Source organism: Carex rostrata, chromosome 26, assembly GCF_964058835.1.
Source record: "Carex rostrata chromosome 26, lpCarRost1.2, whole genome shotgun sequence".
Classification (NCBI taxonomy): domain Eukaryota; kingdom Viridiplantae; phylum Streptophyta; class Magnoliopsida; order Poales; family Cyperaceae; genus Carex; species Carex rostrata.
The window spans coordinates 6,859,568-6,876,868 of NC_135943.1; the positions used below are offsets into that span (position 1 = coordinate 6,859,568).

Consider the following 17,301-nt stretch of genomic DNA (forward strand, 5'->3'; position numbering starts at 1 on the left):
GTTCCATGATATAATTTTGTACACATTTCCCCATTTTTCATCATCTTGCACTGATTAAAAGCTAGTAACTCATATTCCCACATACCACTTTTGGCATTGGAACAAACAGATTTGTAGAGTCATTTCGTATTGACATTGCCAGTAGATTTTTTTTTTTTTCATTTGAAATAAAACAACATCAAATATTCTGAATGAAATATGTAACTAAACATATGCATTCAGCAAGGCAAAATAAATAAATAATAATAATAATAATAATAATAATAATAATAATAATAAATTTTGGAGTGCAAAATGAATGAATCGAATTAGAATGCACGTGGCCGAACACATTTCGACACATGGGTTTAAGTCTGCTTTATCATCCGGTACTTTAAATTAAAAATAACTAGAGGTATGCCTCGCTTTGCTTCGGCAAATACAATTAGAGTTGTATGAGCTTGATATTAGAAAACGGAAAAAAAAGTACATATCATGCAAGTGAGCTTACATATAGTAAAGTTTCTCGCACGTAATATACATTACAAATCCAAATATATATAATATATACATGCATTTTTTTTATTTCTCTATTTTAATCAACCTAAATTATTAAAAAAAGTATACAAATATAAATGCCATTGCATATAAATTTTGTTGATAACCCGGTGATAATATAAATTTTAAATATTTTTAATAATTTCAAGAAGCAAGTATTCTAACAAATTCATCCTTTAATGACTGTTTGATGCTGCCGCTCTCCCTGCCATCGGGTCAGTTCTCCTCCATCCCTGGAACATTAGATGTAGAGAAAGAGAGCGAGGCTCACGGATCAAATAAAAGATCACCAACTTTGTGAACAATCATACTCCTCTAGCAATGTCCCTGCACAACCAACAAAACCTGTTATTGTTATTCACAAACAAATATTACAAAATGCATTTTAGTAGTTGTAAAATCCAATTTCATAGCATAGATCGAGCCTATTGCATGCAACACCAAGTGTGTATTAGTCTTGGTATGCACTTCGCTTTACTGGTACTTCGTAGCAGACGAATGAATACAAAAATCTGGTACTGATTTCCAATTGGTACACCGTATTAGGATGGTAAAAGTTGGTTGGCATCAAACAGCTGGTTCCAACTGTTAAAAAAAACTAACCCACTTCTCTACTCTTATATATAATGCGACTAAAATTAGTAAAACAAAAAACAAAAATTGCAATCAAGCAAACAACTACAATTAGTAAAATAAAAATAACAGAGTTGAGGTTTAATCAAATCAAGCCTTATTTAAATTAAGTATTATTTAGACCAAATTTTGTGCTTAATGACCATATAGCAAAACCTTTTCAAAACTGAACCAGTACAATACTGAGCAGCCAATGTGGATTGAATGCTGAGGAGGGTGTTTTCCTAAAATTCAAAAAATGAATCATTTTATTTCTCAAATAATCCCCCACTTATTGAAGAAAATAACAAATCCTGTAATCTTCTTCTCTTTTTCAAATCACGTAATTTTACAATTATGCATCAAAGCTAATATAACTATCCAGTACTTTACAATCTCCATAATAAACCCCTGAATCCCTCTTGAATAAATTAGGTTTAAGATGTGAAAATGAACACAATTCCCATTAGTAAACCCCTATCATTAATGATTTCCCAAGTACGACCCACAGAGAAAAAAAAAAAACAAAGGAAAAGAGAGCAATAAAAGAGATTTCACGACATATAAAATAGATCAAGCAAGTCAATCTCCTTTCTCCCAAGAGCAATAGATGCTCAAAACAAACTTAAAGAGGAAAAAAAGAAAAAATATAGTTCAGTTAAAGAGTTCTTTTTACTGATTTTTTCCTGATCAATGTAGAACCAACATTAGTTATACTATATAAATGTACGTAAATATTCCTCTAAATGAGGATAAAGCTAGATTTTGTTTCAACTGAGCACAAATCTCACCACCTACAAACATATTATATTGAGAATTCATGAGAAACGTTTTTCATCCAAGTTATGCCAAGTAAATGATAGGTTTGATATTACTACTATGTTGGATAAGTTCTCTTGTATTTTATGAAAAGCGGATATTATTTTTTGTGACTTTTCACATGTAAAAATGATGTAAGTGTAAAATTAGAATTTAACATTTTAAAAGAGTAGTATAGTAGTAAAATTGAAGTAGAAAAACTATTGAGATTTGTAAAAATGAATTGACTAATGCAATAGGATCCCTAAATATCCTATGAATAAACAATTAAATCAAATTATAGCAAATACATTTTCGTATAGGTTGTAGCAAGAAAATACTGATGAGGTTTGCAACCAAATAGTCAGGAATTGATGTGCCAGTAAACACGTAACTAAAATACAAATGATATGTCTATGTCATTATAAAAGATATGTATGTTCCAGTAAACGTGCAATTAAAATACAAATGATATGTCTATGTCACTGTGAAAGATCTGTATCTGCCAGTAAACACGTAATCAAACACAAACAACTACTCGACTGTTGAGATTAAAAAGTGGTTCAGAAATATAAAGGACTTGTATGTGTTATTATGATTGTATTATGCATTACTTTGAAATTGTAAAAAATACGGAATGTAAGTTTTGTTCCAGTCCCTTCCAAGATTAGTATCTACAAAGTCATGGCTAGCTGGAATTGTGTCTTTTAGCTCCAGGTCGGTCATCTCTTTAGATCCATTATGCAGTTCTTCATATGATTAGAAACTATACGCTTTGAAATAGGTAAAAAAGCATAAGCAGAGCAAGCACGGAGGATCCGAAAGCAATGTAGAACATAAAAGCAAGAGTGATTTTGAAATCAAGATACTCAAAATGATTTCAGTGCGATATGATAAATGATAATATATAGAGAAGATGGGAGAAATCAGTCAAGAATAAACACTGAAGAAATAGCATGATGGAATCCAAAGGTAATGCACGAATTTTCTTATCTAATTCAAAATCAACTGGACAAAAATAGCAAATATATGTAACCTCTAAAACCATCATCATGTCATTATCATTATTGTCATTATTTCTGGTAATTACATGTGACTCCTTTCTTTCCAATAAACTCTGCAACTAAGAAGACAAATAAAAGTGAAATGCTTTTCAAAAATGCCCTCTTGGATTTCTGTTAACTACATGCATGTGAAGCTTCAAAGTTCAAACTATGGTAGTCAGGTGTCATTGGAAATAACGGTACAATGTCACCGATGATCACTGACTACAGATTTGGGTTTAATTGAATTTAATGAAGCATAGGAAATTTACCTCTTTTCACGATCCTGACATACCAATCAGTTGCAAGTCCCGAACAGATCGGTATAAGCCAAACAATACAATAGGTTTCTGTGCAAAGAGAAAATTTGAAAGAAAAAAGGTCACAGCTGTAAATTATAACGTGTTGGGATAAAAATGGATTGGATATTATTTGATTCGTATCTGAAAAATAAAAATGGACATGGATATAATCTGGTCACTTTTCAATCCATATCCAATCAGTTTTCACCGAATAATATAACATTGCTTCTCTAACATACATATCATAAACAAATAAAATCAGTTTTCTACCAGATTTCACAGGTCTGTTATCTACTGAAGTAAACCATAGAGCAAAATTCCAGATCAAACCATTACCACACTGTTATAAGATGCAATCAACATGCCACAAATATCTGAGACAACTTTATGATGGAATTTGTAGAATAAAATTTTATAAATTTAAATAGCATATCAAGTACATAAACAGTTAGGCCTTCATTGACCAATATCTTTATTTTTTATCTAATGGTGGCGTCAGATGGTGTGGCCTTTCACACAGTAAGGACTAAACAAAACCGTTCCATGAAGTCTAACCCACTGCAAAGATGTTGTCAATCTCACTTGAAATCCTCCAGTTGAGGCAATCCCTGAGCTGTCAATTTCAATAGAAGACAAAATCCATAAATGAAATTCAATTGTCTTATAAAGAAAAGTAGAAATAATTATCGAGTGTTTGTTCCCTATAGCCACTACTAGAATCCTCAATATTAGCAACGGTAGGATTTCGATTGTAGCAACGGCGTGCCCTTGCTACAAGCCCAAAAAACGCTATTAGCAAGCGCTGCGCTTGCAATAACTACCGTTGGTTAAAGCCTCCTTGCTAATAGTCAGTTTCAGATTTGTTGCAAGGGCTACCCTTGTTAATATTATTCTCTAGAGTATTCACCCAACTGAGTATTAGCAAGGTTATGTTTTGTGGGTCCCACTGAGTATAAGCAAGGATATGTAGCGTAGGCCCCACAGAGTATTAGCAAGGGTATCATTGATGGGCCCCACGTATTATTTGCAAGGATGTCCCACGTGGGTCCCACCTAACTATTTGCAAGGATAATTAATATGGGTCCCACCTGATTATTTGCAAGAATATCATTGATACTTTTTGCATGCTCCAATTCTATAATCCTCTCTCGTTGTACCAACCCAATACCAACCCGGTACCAACCCAATAAGCTATTACATTTCCATTAAACCAGATTTACATAAACACATTGAAATATAGAGATAACATTTAATAAGCATTAATCAACATATATAGTACAATTATCATACATTGTACCAAAATACCAAAAAATATTACAACAAAAGTACTAAAATGAACTTCTAAATATATCCAAAATATATCCATCACCATAATTTACAGTCAATAAATTAGTTGCATAATTCTAAAATATGTCATTAGCGCCAATCATCAGACACAACATTTAAGCACATTCAAGATAGCTTTCGCAATCCAGTACCTAATTAAATAAACAATCAAAATATTAAATAATGAGTATTTAAGAAATCCATAAATAGAAGTCACAGAGCAAGTATATACCTTTGCAATTTGCTTAACATTAATAACATACTTTGCATCTTCTGTATTTGAATTAGTTATTTTGGTACATCTTGCAACCTGCACCAATGATAAAACAATTGTCTAAAAATATAGAACATATGACTCTTTTATGAAGGTGCAAGAAAATTTAAAAGTTTAATTGAAGAGGTTACTCCTCTTGCACCATTTGTTTGTCAGAAACTAAGTCCCATTGACTCGATTGAAGAGACTTAAATTCGATCAGAGAATAATGCAGCAACAGATGGGAGGTTGAGCAAAACCAAATGGATGTGCCGGTTTATTGGTATGATGTGGATGATTTGGAAGCAACGGAATGCCTTGGTATTCAGGGGCAAAATGGTACCAGCATACCAGGTGGCAGAAACCATAGAAAGAGAGGTTTCCATGTGGTTCAAATTTTTTAGTTAAAATTCAGGGTCTTTTCTGAATAATGTAATTTATAGATTGAATGGGCATTTGGTACCGGTATTGGATCCTTAACGGGTTGGGGAATGGGACTGGTACAGTGAGACCTTGCAAGCAGTAATTAATTTTTGATTAAAATGACATTCTATTATATTAAAAATTACATAAAGTAGGTTGCAATTCAAGAGAGGATGAGCATGTGTGTATAACTACATACCAGCCAATAGTAACCCTTGATCTTCGGTTAATTTTGCACCGAAACTCCTAAAACCTCCTTGATATGTATATATATGAGATGCTTGTACCTTATCTAAACTGAATCATAAACAATTCTGATATCACTGATTTATCTCGGCGATTCTGGCCATATCCCTACAATAGAACTATATATTGATTAAGTTTTTCTTTTTCACACAACATGCTGCCAAAAGAAAAGAATACTGAGTCAACAAATATGATAGCAATGTCAAGATTTGAGTCAACAGATCTGGTACTGATTCAAAGGGTGTAGTTAAAGAAATTGTTGAACTTATAAGTGTAAATATTGGAGAAAATATTGTGGAATGCTAGGGTGCATCAAGTGAACTGTCATTGGAGCCTACAGCTCTAGTATCTATTTTTATCAACCCGTAAGTAATCTATTTTATCAATGAATTTAAGGTTCTAATCAGTACAGAACCCCTCCCTCTATCCCAAATTGAACATTTGAATTCCAATCAAATGAAGAGAGACAAACCTGGTATACTTTGCTTCAGGACAGATCGAAACAAGGGCATGACCATCGTCAGAGAAAGAAACACACATACGAGCGGGATCACCATTAGAACCGTGGGTCTCTACCACAAATTTCACAACTACACGCACTCCATTTATCGCGTGATATTCCTACAGCAACAGCCTAAATTCATGTCTCTAAATTTTAACATTATTTATCTTATTCCCTTTGGACTATTTTCTGGTAATTTGGTGCACTGCACAGGATTTCAGAGAACACGTGTAGAAAAAACTGCACATAATCCTTCCTAGTATAAAGTAAATAAATATGCAGTTTCAGGCATGTGCAGTTTTACCACTTTAAGCAATCATAAAGGTCATGAAGGCTATTTCTACATTTTCATTGAGGAACATTTAGTTGGATAATGTAGATAAAAAATAATACTAAGTTGTAATCAAATAAACCAATGGTAGCATCAACACAGCATCCTTTTAATTAAATAAACCAATGGTTGAATACCTGTTTCGTGTTCTCTCTTGCACAACAAAACTCTAATCTTAACGCTAGGCCCCAAGAACAGCTCCATTGTATTCCTTGCAATCTGAAAATTGGATGCATATTCATATTAAATAAGTACCATTATAGAGTGGTCAAATAGGCACGTCAAAGCACACGGTGCAAAAATTGAGCTCAGAAATGATAATTGTGAACAATTGAAGAAACCTAGGCATATACAATTCACAATTGAAGAAACCCTAGCTCAGATCCCAAATTTCGACCTAATTAATGGATAATCACAGTTGAAGAAACCTATTGCTTGAAATGATGAAAAGAATAACCTGAGAGAAGTCTGCCCTAGCAAAGAAGTAAATCGATCTAATCTTCCTCTAGATCTGAATCGCACCAGAGAAAAGAGCGTACGGCTGGGTTCGCGGAGCGGCAACGGAGGTGGCGGAGCAGCTAGCTCGAGTTTTAGTGGTGGAGTAGCGGCGGAGGGCTTGACTAGGGTTTAGGGTGTGACGAGGTGGTGGTTAGGGGTGAGGGTGCGACGGAGGAGGTGGTGGAGTAGCGGCGAAGGAGGAGACAGGTGATTCACACGCTTGGAAGAGGTGAATGGCGGAGGAAAGGGGGAACGGGTAGTTTTCTTTGTTTCTGAGAGAGGGCATCGCTGGTTTTTTTGTTCTAAGAGGAAAGGTGAGCGGCGCCTAGGTTAGAAAAGTGAGATTTGTCGATCTCTCTCTGTTAGATGAATCTAGTGATGTTTTGGAGGGAATTGAAAATAGAAAGTGAGAGAAAATGAAGTGTGCGAATTCTCTGAGTTATCTCATATTTTGTGTGATCGACGTGTCCAGTGCTTATTCGGCAATAGCACGGGGGGCCAGTGTTATTTGAGCTGTGAGATTCGTGTAGAATGTATTGAACGGTTGAGCTTTTCCAACAAGTCATGTAAAATGTGAGATATCATAGAGGATGTGAATTCGAAAATGAATGGGTTAGGTTTGGGAAAATGAAAACTTTGATATTTTGGTAGTCGGCAGAGAGAGAGAGATAATTTAATTTTTGGCAGAGGGTGAAATAAAAAAATTTGAATTAAAGAGAAACTACAGATTTAGCAAAATAATTCGTTTAATTAGATTGAATTTTATTTAACAAAAATATCTTTCGCAAAAATTTAAGATAAAAGTGAAAATTTTGACATCTAAAATTAGTTTTATTATGTTGAATTTGTGTATATATAAGTTTAATTGATACAACAAATAATATAAAAAAAATATTAAATTTGTTTTTACAGCTTGTGTGGTCAAATCATACTTATAATTGTCAATTTTGAAGAATTTTATTATTATTTACCCTTTTGGTATTTCTAAACATTTGCGGACTGCTCATTTTCGCACAAGCAATTGACGATCGATCTTTGGTGAAATGATTTTAAATTAGTTTTGAAATAATCTAGAGAAAACATTGAACGTAACTATCACAAAATATCTCAAGTCTGATTGTGTCTGAGCTTCGATCCAACGTGAAGTGTTTATAACCCTTCGATGTTTTAATATCCCGTCGACTCGATGGATAGGTAAATAAAAATATTTTTTCATCAAACTTTTGTAGCAAGAAAATAACTGGAAAGATCTTTAATTTAAACGGTTTCGATCGACCAACAAACGACGTACTTATGTACGTCTTCACCGACTCGCAAAATTAGAGCTTATGACTTATATCTTATATGCATGAACATGATACAAAAACTCTTGTTTTATAAGTTAATGAAGACATGCGGAAATATATCGTTTGTTGGTTGATCGGAACTGTTGAAATTAAAGAGTATTGTATTTATTTTATTATAGCGAAGTTTGATGAAATTTTATTTTTATTTACCTATCCATCGAGTTGACGGAATATTGCATCATCGAATGGCTATAAACACTTCACGTTAGATCGAAGTTTAGACATAACCAAACTAGAGAAATTTTGTGTTCTTTATATTCAGAGTGTTCTCCTGATCATTTTAAAACACATTTGGATTCATTTCATTACAAATCAACCGTTGATTGATAACGTAAAATTGAACGGTCCAAAATTATTAGCTCAATTTTAAGAGGCAAACAATGATGAAATTATATAAAATTAACATTCATAAGTATTATTTGGCCATATACGATGTAAAAAAGTAGAAAATATTTATTTTGAATTTTTTTCATATTAATTGATGTACAATTATTATTTAAATTGTAGATTTGTAAATTATAGCCGTATGATGGGGGTTGAATGGTCTTGATTTCAAAGGAGGTGTCCATTTTAGATGTTGTGGAGGAAAATCTATATTCTCTGAGGTAACATAATATTTCTGTTTAAATCTGCCCTAGCTGAAAAGGCAGATCCCTTCAATATTCGTGCCAAAACTGATCAGACGTCTCCAATCTAAAATGGAGAAATTATGATACCTAAGGTGACATGAATTTGTGGGTAAGTGCATAATGCGATACAGAGAGAGGTCTTCTCTGGGACTTGGGACTTGGTGTTTTTTTTTCAAAACCAAACCAGACTTCGTGGAGGCAAAAGTTACCAAATTTTCATTTCCCTCAAATTTTTTGACATCTTCCCCCCACCTCTTTTGACTGCCGCCAAACCATCTTCCCGCCTGAGATTTTTCATTCCCTCCTAATTGGATTCCCCGCTCCAAATCCAAACACTATCGCTCTTTCTAGCTGCTGTCTCCCTATCTCTTTCTCACTAGCCGAACCCAAATTAGATCCGGTGTCTCCCCTCCATGCGACCACCGCCGACGCTTGCCGACCTCTCGTGACACATCCTAGGCTTTCCTGGTGTCTCTCTCTCCTTTACAATTCTTCAATTTTTAGGTGTATTATTAAGGTACGAATTCTTTTGTGTTGTTGGCCGGTCAAAAAATGAGTAAAAGATGGAGTCTGAGACAGAGCATAATACTTGATTTGAACTCTCGATTAATGAATCTGGGTTAAGTGGAGCACAATCTTTTCTTTTTGTATGTATACTGACAACACTATAACAGGGATGCATGCCTTTAAAGTGTTCGACAAAATGCCTGAACCAAAAAGAAATTGAAGAAATTGAAGTTAGTAATAAAAAAAGTCTACCTTCACTCGTGCAGCTGCACGGCTTTAAAAAAAAGGCTACCTTCTGTTATATATTATTTATAATAACATTAATTGAATAATTAGTGTGCTAGTTGACACGTTCAACATTTTCCACAGATGGTCTCAATTAACTTTCATGTTAGCACTTTAAATGTCCGTGTTTCCATCTTGCCAGAATTGTAATTTTTAGCATAAAATGGGCATGTTTGGGACCACTGTAACTGGTTTCTGTTCTGAATTGGACAAAAATAAAGTAAAGAAATTGCCCCCTTCCCCTCAGTTATGCCTAACAGATGTACCATAAAAGGTGTATACCCCAACTGTTGACAGCTTTAATTTGAATAAGTGTTTTGACAAAGCATATGTTGTTGAAATTATGTGTAGAGCAGCACAGCTGAGGGTTGGTGCAGATGGAGGTGCAAATCGGGTCTATGACGATATACCCCAACTGTTCCCAGATCAGGACCCGTTGGAAGTTCGACTCAGGTTTCTCCTCTCTTTTTTGTTTTTTATGCATAACTATGTAGAGCTTAGCAATATCTGTAGTTGCCATGTCTATAGCAGTTCCAATTAGCCTTGTTAAATCCTTAACTTAAAGCAATAGGCCAATAAAGAAACTTAAATAGTAACATTATAGAATCAAATTTGATCTTGTTTGGTTCAATTGGTAATATTGACCAATAAATTGATATTTAATCTTTGCAAGTAAATAGGGTTGGTTCGTAGTAACCCGCACCCCACCGACCCTACCAACGCCCACTTTTAAAAATTAAAATTATAAACTCAAATCGCAAGATTGCCCGTCGTGAGGAGAGGCTTGCCCAGGTATTTACAATACTTTCTTAATTGACTTGTCTAGGCAAACTGAAAATAGTTCACGTGTTTGCTTGCATTTTATATGCCATCACAAGTCATAACCTTGACCTAAATCTGACTTGTCTAGGCAAACTGAAAAAATAAATCTCACTAACACAGGGTAATTTTGGAAGCCTACCAGTAAATAAAGGAACGTCAGCATTTGCAATAGTAAAAATTTCTGTTAGTATTAGTGTTTTGCTTAGTAAATTAAGTGTTGTTCATGAATTTTGAGCAATGGTACAGACCGTTACCCGTCTCTTTTATGTTCTGGTATGCTGTTTTGTTTTTTTCAAGGGCATTTCTGTAATTTTCCAGCATTCTGCACAATTCTGCATTATTCTGCAACATTCCAGGGCCTTTTCTGTAAATTTCCAGTATTCTATACATCTCTGGGTGAATTCTGGTAAATAACAGAGTCTGTAGTGCAAAATTTCAAGTCTGACAGTATTCAGGGACTGAAATGTGACAGAAAATAAAATAGTTTTAGAAAACAGTCCCTGGATAAGGACCTTTTCGTGACAGGATGAAAACAATTGTAGAATAAGTCCTTTCTAATGGGAATGTCATGAAGATAATAGTTTCAAAATGAAGAAAAGTTTAGCAATATAATTTTAAAACGCAATTTGAATTGAAGAAAATATTATTTTAAAGAGTATTTTTTAAAGAGAAAAAAACAACAATTATACTTAGTAGGGCCTATAGTTTAAAGCATTTTTTTTTGTATGCTTGAGTAGGATACAATGGTAGTAACACAGATTCTGACAAGGTGTAGGAAAATGACAAGCAATAACCAGGTGCAAATTAAGGGCTTGCAAAATAATTATAAGCCCTACTAAGTTAGAATGCAAGCAGTGACACCTTTCTCTTTCATGGATTATTTTCTCCACAAGTTCAGCGACGGAAATGGCCCCAAGGAGTTTCTGATTTTACAGTCAACTGATCTCATCTTGACCATGATTAGAGGTATTATTTTTTAATTTTAACATTCGTTATATAGGATCATGAATTAGTGTAGAGCCCAGTATAGATTCATACTAATGGTAAATTTTTATGTAGCTAATACTGTGCTTGCTATTGGAATCAGTTTTGGTTGTATTATCGAGGCAACATGTTAATTTTAATTAAGCATTACAATGAACAATTATAAATTAGATGCTTAACAGGAAAAGCACATGAGCTCGTGCGAATACCATTTATGAATACAAAAAAAAATTATGAAGAGGTTTTGGGTCGAAATTTGCACCGAATTCAATTTTAGGAGTTGATTTTCTGGAGTTCAAGCTGTCAGAGATAGCTGCCACAGCTGTACTTTACAATGTTAGAAGAATTCCAATCCATTGATGGCCAGATATTAATATCATTTTCGCCATGATAACTTAGATAAGGCTTTAATATACGTGCTTGTGCACACGCCTCCGTCATTATGTTAGTTATGTCCATCAAACAAAAAAAGAAACATCAACAGGACCTTTTTCCCATATCAAATGTTTCTTTATGTTTTCTTTACAAATGTGCTTTTGAGCATATAGTCTCTTAGCTAAAATACTTGAATTCAAGTATAGTTTTATTTGTGACTTTGAATTTATGCTAATTTTTTCATTTAGATTATATCTCATGTGTAAAAAAAATATGCAGGAGGACATATGAGACATTTCAGTAACTTGACAACACAAGTGCAGACAAAATTTGTGATTTGTGGTATATAAGAAGGATTGTAATATTTAACTACTATTTACCTACTGTAACTGTATCACTTTTTTCGGATCAAATTGTGCTATTTAAATGGGACTATGAAAATCATGTTCAATTCAAAATTTATGATATATTAAATTGTCAGAATTAGAGAAAAAGTTGTTGCTGCTTAATTACATTTCATTGTGATTAAATAGTATTAATTAAAAATAATAAGAAATATTTTCTAATTATTAAACAACAATTAAGGCATTAGATTGGAAATGTTTATTGAAAAAAGATAATCGTTAAACACCAATTGTCTCTTATATTATTATTTTTTATAGTGGAAATGAATATTAAAAAAAACAGTATTATTTTCTCTCTTATAAGAAGTTAATTAGTGTATGTGTTTGATATATTTTAATAATTTTTTTAAAAATATCATTAAACTTTGTTGGTTTTGATGTAAATATGTATTATCATTTTTTATTCCAAAAAAAAATATTAAAATTCTTGTTGTAATCGCTTATAATTATATTAAGCGTTCAAAGGGAGAGATTATATATTCACCAATAAATTTACATGAACCTTTCGTATGAAATTATTGTAGTCACTTATAAATTTGTATTATAATTTTCCTTCTCTAAAAGAAATAATTAAAGTTTTTGTTGTTGTGGTTTATATTTATATTCACCATTCAACTATTAAAGTCTCTATGTCTAGAAATTAAATAATAAAATATAATAAATAACATCCTAAAGCCTTTTGCAACCATGGCTCTTGCAAATAATAAGGTCTTTTTGAATATAATAATATAAAAAACTACACTAAAAATATTTGCAACGGTGTCGCTTGCAAATAGTAACGGACTTCACAATAAAATAATATAAACATAATCTTTAAAATTATTTGCAACGGTAGCCCTTGCAACTAGTGTGTGGGGCCCGTTTAGGACTCATGTTTGGGGTGGGTCTTATTATTTGCAAGGGGGAATATGAGACATTAGCAAGGGCCAATAGGAGTCATTAGCAAGCATGATTATTTGCAAGAGCCTGCCGTTGCAACTATATTAATTTAATCAGAAAAAATCAAAACTCAATTTCTATTGCAAGGGCCCTTCTTACGCTTGCTAATACCACTTAATACCATTGCTATTATTGGGAATTCTAGTAGTGAGCCAAGTAATAGAATATAGCAGACACTGATCATTGGAAAGTATGAGAAACTATTGGTTATTTGGCCAGTACAGTAAATATATTGATCTCAATTATGAAAAGAACCCAGTTATGTATACATGCAACGCGACATAGTACCAACATGCACCCCTAGTTAGAAAAGGGTGGATATTATGCACCTTCCGCTGAGACTGAGCAAATAGTACACGCGAGAGTATTAATTTCACATGCTCAAATGCTTCTTCTGGTGTCATGTTTTTGTACTCTTAACTGCAGTATTTTTAAAATTTCAGTTTAATATAGATTATAGTTGATATATATATTTTTTTTAAAACGAGCAGCCTAGTATATCCAATCAATTATTGATAACAAGCCAAAAATAGCATCTTATTTATTATTTTATTTGTTTTTTTGTACAACCTTTGTAATTCTAAATTGCAGGGTTAATCCAAAACCCACAAAAGGCATTAAAATCAGTCAAGTAGTTGGTCAGATGCGAAAAGAAATAAAAACAGATTGTATGCTCATTTTGTTGACTAAAACAAATTAAGCAATAAATCAATTGACAAGGAAAAAAAGAAAAGAAAAGGAAAGACAGTAATATACCTCGTTGAAGTCAGAGACAAACATACAGACAGCAAGAGACACAAAAAAAAAAAAAAAAAAAATTGAAGCTTTGCTGCTGACCAACCTGGCATTAAACGACCAAACAAAGTACAAATTTAGTTATAAGGTTCCAATTTTTCTGAGAAAAGAAGACAAACCCTAATTCTTAAATCGGTTAGGCAGTCGAAAAATCAACAAAACCACAATGGAGTGACAAGAGAGAGAATTAGCAACAAAGAACACTACCTTATCCAAGAGAGAGAGAAAGACAGAGAGGAAAAGCAGTGTCGCACGGCGTGCAGGAGAGTTTTAAGTGGTGTTGCGTATAATACAGTGGAGACAAAGGAGAAGGATTTCTTCGAAGAGTTGAGTGATTTCTGCGAAGAGAGGCGGAGAAGAAGGCTTTGCGGATAAAGAGGACGGAGAATTAGTGAGGGGCGGAATGCTCAGAGTCAGAGGTTTAGGCGAAGAGAGATGAAAGAAATGAAAACACGTGTTAACAGGAGAGATTCAGATCTATTGGAGTCCATTAGATATCAATCAAATGGATGAGAATGAGCCAGCACACAATGAACCGTGTAAAACCCTTCCCACATTATATATACTAGTATCATGTCCGTGCGTTGCAACGGATTATATTATAAGAGAACATTAAAAATATCTCATACAAAATAACATATTTTCATTAATTTTTTTTTTTGACAAAATGACAATAACATTTTTAAATGGCATATTAAATAGGGAGACGCGCGTGTTATTTTGATAGCAATAATTAGATCATTGAGAACATAATTTTTTTTTTTCTAAATACGATTTTATCTTTCTTAAATGTTTTTTTTTTACTTCTAATTTAATACTGTTATAAATTAGGATATTAAATAGATCAACTAATTCTCTTTTAAGCAGTGTAACACAAATGGAACTTCTAATATATTTTATAGGATCGCCTTGTATGATATGTATTTCACCACTAAGATTTATTATTCTTCTTTATTTATTTTATAGTTATGATTATGTATAGAAAGAATCATATATTAAATTTATCTAGACAAAGAAATAACTTATTAGCGATAAATATTGAATTATAAATAATAGATAGATATAGATATGTGAAGTTACAAATTAAAGCTTAAGTTGCAAAGGCACTATCAAAATCGATGAACTAAAAGATTAAACAAAGTCATGGTTAATGCTAAATTAAAATTGACTTTGTAAATTTGAATATTTTTTTACCTTATTTCAAATTTATGTCAAGATTAATTTTCAGATTGCTTGTTTCTTGAGATTTCATTTCATAACAAATACTAAATGTAGATACATTAATGACTTAACTTTAATCAAATTAGTTTAACTGGTAAAAAAATTCACTCTCATGACAAATAAGGAACAAATGAAATAAGGAAACATAATTATATCGCTAAATTGGAGAGGGAGAAATAAGAAATGAATGAAATAAGGAAACAAATTATATTGCTAAATTTCAGATTTATTTAATTCTAATTGTAACACATAGTGTGATGGCATGTGTGGCGAGTATGTTTTTAGTTAAATTTAGACTTCTACACATGATTCAGATGTATTTAATCAAAAGAAGACATATTACGTAATTGGAGGGTTGGGATTAAATCTGAAATTTCAACTTTCAATCGTAGCTGTTGGCAGATCAAACACCCAACGTGCTTAATAATAGAATATGTGTGTGTGTATTTTTCAAATTACAATCACTCTATTAAATCATTTCACATATTGGTAGCACAAAGTCGTTTGTTGCACTTTCAAAGAAAGGACCCGCTATCAGCATCATAGGCCTTCATTCACGCTAACTACTCGGTCAGCAAGAGATAATAAAAGATAACAACATAAATTAATACCTGATTTCATTGAACCTCTATGTGCTCGCTAACAAGTATAATATAGATAAAACTGATATTTTGGTTTATTTAACTTTCTTTTTCAACTATTAATTAAAGCCCAAGAAAAATATACATATATAGGAAACCTAACTATACACTTCAATTTTTCAAAAGAATTAATAAAAAATAAAGTACCAAGAAAGAACATGAAATAAACTAACAAAGGTAATCAATTATCTTAAAGAAATATTTGGTTTTATGTTGAAATTATATGATTTGAAAGTAATTAGAGGAATATATAAGAATTCATAAGAGAATATTAGTTTTGTTCATACAATAAGAATATATATATGGATTTGTTTATGTTTTAGAAATTAATAAATTCAATTTACGGGAAAGGAATTTATTTTTCTTTTTCTTAGAAAAATAGATGGAACCACATCAATAGTACGGTTCTAGTCAGTGCAAGTTTTTGGATCACAGATTTGTCTGAAAATTGTTGAACAAGTAGCAAGATAGAAGGCCTGCGATGCTGATCATAGTGGGCCCTTGTTTTAAATCGACAACACAATTTTTTGCTACTTCGTCAGTGGGAAGATTTAACATAACAGTTATGGCTTCATGCAACATATGAAACTTCCAACCATATATGCAGCACTATTATGATTCTATAGTCTGTGTGTTGCATGAAGCGAAAACTGCTATGTTAAAATCTTTACCTCAAAATAATAAAACACTGATATAGAGCGATTGTAATTGATAAGTAGATCAAGAAACAACGAAAAGAATCATGCTCATATAAGGCACACAAAAAATGTGTGTAGAAGAATAATTGAATATGTAGAATAAGTAATGTGTCCACAATAGATTGTGAAAGATAAATGAAAGGGAATGCAATAATGATCTTGTTAGAGAAAAATAGTAAGGAAACTGATTAAGGGTAATTGCGATTGAATATATAGCAACTATATGTGGACAGATTGATGAAAGACTTGACTAATTAGAATGCAATTATTAAACTAATGTATTTATTGCCATCTTGAATAATCAGTGGATGCAATAATCAAGAGTGAATTGGAAGGAAAATATTTATTGCCATTTTGAATAATCAACGGGATGCAATAATCAAGAGTGAATTGGAAGGAAAATATTTATTGCCATTTTGAATAATCAACGGGATGCAATAACCAAGAGTGAATTGGAAGAAAAATATTTATTGCCATTTTGAATAATCAACGAGATGCAAAAATTATTATATATACTTGCCAGTTTACACAAAAATTATGTAAAAGTATTTCATAAAAATCATAATATCTATTTTAACAAAGCTCGTATTACCTATTCATTTATATTAGAAATGAAAAATAAACGAATTCTGCAAATTGAGATTTAATTGTTTACCTCTAGTAGAATTCTTAGAACGGAACAGTCAAATCAAATAAATTTTGTTTACCCTCTAGTAAGGAAACTGATTAAGGGTAATTGTAATTAATTGCGACTATATGTGGACAGATTGATGAAAGGCTTGAC

The 17,301-nt window shown here is 32.5% G+C and overlaps 3 long non-coding RNA genes across 9 annotated transcripts; 1 reads left to right on the forward strand and 2 right to left on the reverse strand.

The window, feature by feature from the left end:
- Window positions 1-553: 553 nt before the first annotated feature.
- Window positions 554-14,520, reverse strand: LOC144544236 (uncharacterized). 4 transcript variants are annotated; one of them, XR_013508183.1, is made up of 4 exons: window positions 13,919-14,520; window positions 3,852-3,905; window positions 3,263-3,340; window positions 554-3,064 (listed from the first exon to the last, which is right to left on the reverse strand). It is a non-coding gene; the product is annotated as an uncharacterized LOC144544236 (long non-coding RNA). The 4 variants fall into 4 exon arrangements; XR_013508181.1 differs by lacking the exon at window positions 3,852-3,905 and adding an exon at window positions 13,492-13,582; XR_013508182.1 differs by lacking the exons at window positions 3,852-3,905; window positions 13,919-14,520 and having other exon boundaries at window positions 554-770; window positions 809-3,064; window positions 3,263-3,828.
- On the reverse strand, window positions 4,528-7,216 carry LOC144544486 (uncharacterized). 3 transcript variants are annotated; one of them, XR_013508233.1, is made up of 6 exons: window positions 6,831-7,216; window positions 6,511-6,592; window positions 6,013-6,161; window positions 5,494-5,591; window positions 4,851-4,928; window positions 4,528-4,770 (listed from the first exon to the last, which is right to left on the reverse strand). It is a non-coding gene; the product is annotated as an uncharacterized LOC144544486 (long non-coding RNA). The 3 variants fall into 3 exon arrangements; XR_013508231.1 differs by having other exon boundaries at window positions 5,494-5,648; XR_013508232.1 differs by having other exon boundaries at window positions 5,494-5,659.
- LOC144544451 (uncharacterized) lies at window positions 8,997-12,306 on the forward strand. Of its 2 annotated transcripts, none has more exons than XR_013508225.1 (3): window positions 8,997-9,363; window positions 9,990-11,426; window positions 12,099-12,306. It is a non-coding gene; the product is annotated as an uncharacterized LOC144544451 (long non-coding RNA). The 2 variants fall into 2 exon arrangements; XR_013508226.1 differs by having other exon boundaries at window positions 9,995-11,426.
- Window positions 14,521-17,301: the final 2,781 nt, after the last annotated feature.